The following is a 6000-nucleotide window of genomic DNA, read 5'->3' as shown; positions in this document are numbered from 1 at the left end:
GATTACCAGCCTGGACACTGGAAAACTATGCTTTTTTTATGATTAATAAAAAATATTGAAATTTTTGGTTCTAATCAACATATGGTTCCTGAAAGTATGTTTCCCACTGTGAAACAGTGCAATGGTGGAGGTGCGATGGTGTTTGCTGTTTTGCTACTGACACTCTTGGTCACTTCACAATCTAGGTGTACACTAAGCAAGCATGGCTTCCAGAGCATTTTGCTGCGGCATGCCATCACATACAAATTGCGCTAGTGGGACCATCATTTGTTTTCCAACAGGGCAATGACCCCAAACACATCTCTAGGTTATCTACGTGGAATTTGTCCAAGAAGGAGATTGATGGAGAGTTGCATCAAAGGACCTGAAATCCACATACACCCAGTCAAAATTCAATTGAGATTATTTGGGATACGTTGGAGTGGAGAGTGAAAGAAAAGCATATGAGCAAAAAATCTGAATTGGGTCACATTTAACTGACAGTGTAAACATAGCTTTGGAGTCACCAGCCTCAGAAATCTCCAATTAACAAACATTACTTAGATTAAAGTTTTTATGAAGGCTTTACAGAACATGAGTAGCAGATACATCCACATTAACTGTTTAAAGGAGATTATTACATATTCCGGATGCCTTCAGCATTGCTTTACAATGTAGAGAGAAATAAACATTAAACATCAGGAGGAACGACCGACAGTCATCCTATAATGTGATCTCTTTTTCTCCTTATAGTGAGGCATGTTTCTACATATACTAAAAGAGCTAAAATAATGAGACACATTTATAAATGTTTAATAAGCAGAAGACTTTTGTTATCTGTTGAAGACTTACTATAGACTTTTGTTATCAGTTGAAAGGGCGCCTGTCCTTTTCTATTTTTATGAAAATATCAGCTTGTACCTCAAAATCAGCAAAGACAAAGCACCCATCCTGCATTCTTGGAATTATATATCTAAGAATATTTTTGAATCTTTTTCAGTTTAAACAAACTGCATTATTAATTTGCATATTGAAGTAATTCTTATGAAATTTACAGCTCATAAATTAGCCAAATAATACTAAAATTCATTGTTTCATCATAATATAGCTTATACTTCATTACATGTTGTATTCCAATGTGCCGTTAATTTTATCTATTTATTTTCCCTAATTTTCTCCCTAATTTAGTAATACAGTGGTTAATCAATCGGACTGTAGGTCCTACCGTCGCCGCGCTCGGCGGTACCGTTTGGCTTTGTGCGTTTGCTGGCTTTTACCGTTGAGTGGCGCTATATAACTACAGACTGACGCCTCATGCCTTAGTTCATTCTCTGCTCGTAGTAGCGGATAAAATCAAGTAAAACATTGTAGTTAAACAAATTTATAATCACAGAACTAAAATGACGATACAAATGTAGAATTTAAATTAAATTAAATCTTATTAGGATCAAATTTAAACAAAATAAATGTTAACACAGTGAGCCTTTAAATTTTATCACGTGTAATTAGAAAAGACGCGTGTAGGGTTTTGTGTCGTCTTATATCTTATGTTCTTTAAATTTATAGTAGATTTATTAACTAAAATAAATGACCATAAAAATTATAACATTGTCAGGACGTTCTACTGCGTCAGCTGATGTTGGTCATTCAGCCCCGCTTGTGTTTGTGCGTTATTATAAGAATGAAATGCAGTAGACTGTTATGATCTGTAACGGATTCGACCCCTGTTGCACGGGCGGCACCATAAAGCACGGACACGAGGAGAGGTCTTACGGAAAAGGGTAATTTATTTAGGCAAAATGGGGAAGGAAAGTGTTGAAGGAGGGAGAATGGAAAGAATGGGATAAAGGTTGTGCATGTGCAGTCCTGGGGGCTGTGCCACACTGGCATGCGGGCACACAGCTGACGATAAGTGTTGGTGCGAGTGGCAGAACTGAGCACGCGGAGGCAGCGCTCCTGCACGCTCCCTCGTAACGGCGCTTCTCCCGCTGTCGATGGCCGGCGCGAGTTCTCGCTGACGCAAAAACCTAACCACACTTTTCCTCTTCGGCAGCGGGGCTGCGAGGGCGGGCACGGTGCGGGAGTGAAGATGCCACGGGAGCTCGCGCAGCTCTTTCTCGCGCTGTCCTCAGCGCGGAGATCAAAGGGCGGAATTCTAGTGCCCTTGTTTAAAGCGCCTGGGCCGCGTCACATCTCCCCACTGACATGCTTCTTTCATATTCTCCATTACATCACGTACTTCCCAGACCTCAGACAAACCTCCGCGCCTTGCTTTTATAATGCGGAGCAAGCCCGAGATCATATTAACGTTAATTATCGCCAGCCGGCACAAATAGGCGGCTCCCGTCCCTTTGCTGCCTATTCAGGGAGCCTACGGAGTGAGGGAGTAGTTATAGTAGATTTGGGCGTACACCCATCACACGCGCACGCCGTGGCAGATCATCATAATTGTCCTAAACTTGTATTTCATAAGGTTTTCCGAGCGGTGGTACAGCGCAACGGGGGTCATTATTTACTATTAAACATTAAACGAATTTACAAAACTTAATGCGTGCGATTAAGCGCTGATTCTACGTAGGAAAGTAAAGAAGAGGATCCTGATGCTCAACATTCCGGAGACCAAACCCCATTTAAATTAAATTAACAAATATTGCATGTAAATAACAATAGCCCACGTTTAAAACAGCATTTTATTTAGATTATAAAAAAATAATCCTGCATCTGTTTTAGGTGTTCCAGCTGCCACTGTTCTAGAATTTAAATTAAATCAAATCTTATTAGGATCAAATTTAAGCACAATAAATGTTAACACAGTGAGCCTTTTGATTCTATCACTTGTAATTAGAAAAAAAGCGTGTATGGATTTGTGTCATCTTATTTCTTGTGTTCTTTAAATTTATAGTAGATTTATTAACTAAAATAAATTACCATAAAATTAAAACAGTGTTAGGACGTTCTACTGCGTCAGCTGATGTCGGTCATTCAGCCCCGCTTGTGTTTTTGCGTTATTATAAGAATGAAATGCAGTAGACTGTTATGATTTGTAACGGGTTCGACCCATGTTACTCAAACAACTCAGTTCAGGTGTAAGTAAATGTCTGTGCTGTTTGGGGGAGGGACGTGCTAATGATTTGGTCGGCTCTGTGTGTGTGTGTGTGTGTGTGTGTGTGTGTGTGAGAGAGAGGGGGGTGTCGCGGTGGTTGATTATTCAGTGAAACAAAGGCTCAGCTGAAAAGTGTTAGGCACATCAGTCACTTAACCCCCAATAAAAGGTATTTGAGTGTTATGATAGTTGTAATATAACAGATGCGCACTGAATACTAAACCAGGCACGGAGATTAATGAACCAAGATAGCCCCCATACCCGTTTAAAAAAAAATAAATAAATAAATACCAAATAATATTATTGTGTATAGACTGATTAAAAACAATGCAATTTATGCTATCATAAGGAAAATAACAAGTTCTTCCATTCCAATGATTAAAAAAGGTAACAATGTCAACTTTAGAATCTAGAATCCAGGAGATTAAAATTACACAAATTGAAATCACTGAAAGTCTCCAGAAGAGCCTCAGATTCAAGTGGTTTTTAAAGTGTGGAGAGGTCCATTACAGTTTCTCTGAATGTATAGGTGAGAACAGCCGATTCACACCTGGGGAGGGTGAATCATTTGTATTTGAATGTTGTCTGGCATTGTAAAGCACTATAGTGACACTAAAAGAACAACCCAGGATTAATAGGAATTCTTATACTGCATAAACATTATTTAGCACAAAAAAATTCCTCGCGCTCGGGAAAACTATGCGTGCGGTTGAGCGCTGGTTAGACTATAGGAAATTAAATCGGAGGGTTTTTATTTAGACTATAAAAAAAATAACCTGCGTCTATTTTTAGGCGTGCCAGCTGCCACTTTTTAGTTAGAAGTTTTCAATACAAAGCTTATAATGCCCACATGACATGACGGAATAAGGCACGGCTGGTGATGATTGGGGTTTGTTGGGTTACAGTGGATTTTACTACGCGGTGTGAGTGCAATGGCCATCCGTCTGCTCGCGCTGACTCTGCTCTTTGCGGATGGCCGGACCGGCCCCTCCCACCTCTCGCTCCATTGAAGTCCATGGGGCGCGTTCCATTTGCCCTGCTTGCATGCCGCACTTCCGCGTTGTTGCACGCGCGCTGCATACACAGCGCGTAGTAAAATCCACTGTAGCCCAACAAACCCCGAGTATTTTATAGCGCGGAGTGCAAGCCCGGGCAACCATAGTAACGATAGCTCACCAGTCATGTGTAATTCTGCGGTCCCGCTGCTTCGCATGTCTGAAGGGGAGGCCGCCTAACTAGTGAGCGAGGAGCGATATCGATTTGGGCGCACGCCGTGACAGGCTGAAAAAATTGCTGTCAGATTAATGTGCAAAAACTATATAATAAAACTATATAAGACTACATGCCTTTATAAGACTTAACTTTTATTTAAGCGCACTCACAATAACGAAAAAACGTTGTGATTTTGTAAGTGTTGTGATTTTGTAAGTGTTGTAAGCTGTGCTGCTCTGTATTGTTTTTGGTGAACTTGAGCGCGTCAGAAAATGAACGCAAACGTTTTTTTTAAAGTCTGCTTGCTGTTTTCCCGACGCGTTCATAATCATTAGTCTACTTCTGCCGGTGCGCTCTGGAAAACTTAATGCATGCGGCTGAGCGCTGATTAAAACTATGGAGTAAATTAAAGAGGAGAATCACGATTCTGAAGTCCTGAGCCCAAACTTCATTTAAATTAAATCAACAAATACTATAAGTAAAAAAAAAAAACAATAGCCCACGTTTAGAAACCGTTTATAAATTATTTCCGACATGAGTTGGCCCGGTGTTATGCGCAGAGCGCCGGGAGATTTCCTGAAGCTCAGAAATCACTGGGCATTTTTTCTAAATAGCCGCTATCTTTAACAACTGATGGAGGTTTTGAGCTGTATACACACGCATTCCTGCCTAAACAACTCTTAAAACTACACCTGTGACACAATAACAGTAATATTTTAAACATTCTGCAGGCTGATATTTGGAGAAAGGAAAGAATAATGAATAAACCAGTTGTTGGGTCAAAATAACCCAACCAGGTGTTAATTTGTAAACTACATCTCATATGAGCCAACATGAGCAACCCAACAATGTGTTTAAAGTACCTGAAATAATTCAGAACTTAAATAACAATAAACAGATACAGAGATACGCTGTATAACGGTCACTGTTGTATTTACGGCAACGAGCGAAAATGTCACTTTGCGCCACCTGGCGGCCATTTTACGAATGACTTTGAAATGCAACTGATTTATTTTGGCCGCTGACGTTTTCACGCGGCGGTGAGCGCGACGGTAATAACCATTCCAATTGATCAACTACTGTATCCAATTCCTTCCCGTCACTAGGGGGCTCCACATTAAGTCTCCTACTAGTCAGTCAGGGAGGGCAAAAGAATATCACGTTTCCTTCAAACCACGTGACACCAGCTGACCACATCTTTTCAAACTGCTCGTTCATGCACCATTGGGGGCGGTGTAACACACTCGGAGGACAGCTCTATCTGCTCCTTCTGCTTGCAGGAAGCTTACAGATGCCAGTGATTGCCTGTAGAGCCATGATTACCATTGCAGAGCCATTAGAGTACTATGTGCCCTTGGCTGCAAGAGGCTACAGCATCTCCCGGGAATCTCTTGATGATTGGTTGAGCACTTCACCACTGCACTACTTGAGGGCCCAAGGACTGTTATTCTTAGCATTGTGAGGCTTTGTGGTATAGCACATATTGCAATGGTAACAAAATGTTGTGTGTTTTAAGACAAATTGCTTTTTTTTTTTTAACTTATAATTAATTAGTAAATGTATTAAGCCAGATTTAATACCAGCCAGAATTAAGCCAACTTTATTAAGGCAAAGTGTAGGTCTTGAATTTATTAGAACATAAGCAAACTGGAAAATTTAAACAGAGGTTTACATGATACATTATAATAGAATAAACAGAATGACAG

This window comes from Clarias gariepinus, chromosome 1 (assembly GCF_024256425.1).
Source record: "Clarias gariepinus isolate MV-2021 ecotype Netherlands chromosome 1, CGAR_prim_01v2, whole genome shotgun sequence".
NCBI classification, from domain to species: Eukaryota; Metazoa; Chordata; class Actinopteri; order Siluriformes; family Clariidae; genus Clarias; species Clarias gariepinus.
This window is presented reverse-complemented; position numbering follows the sequence as displayed.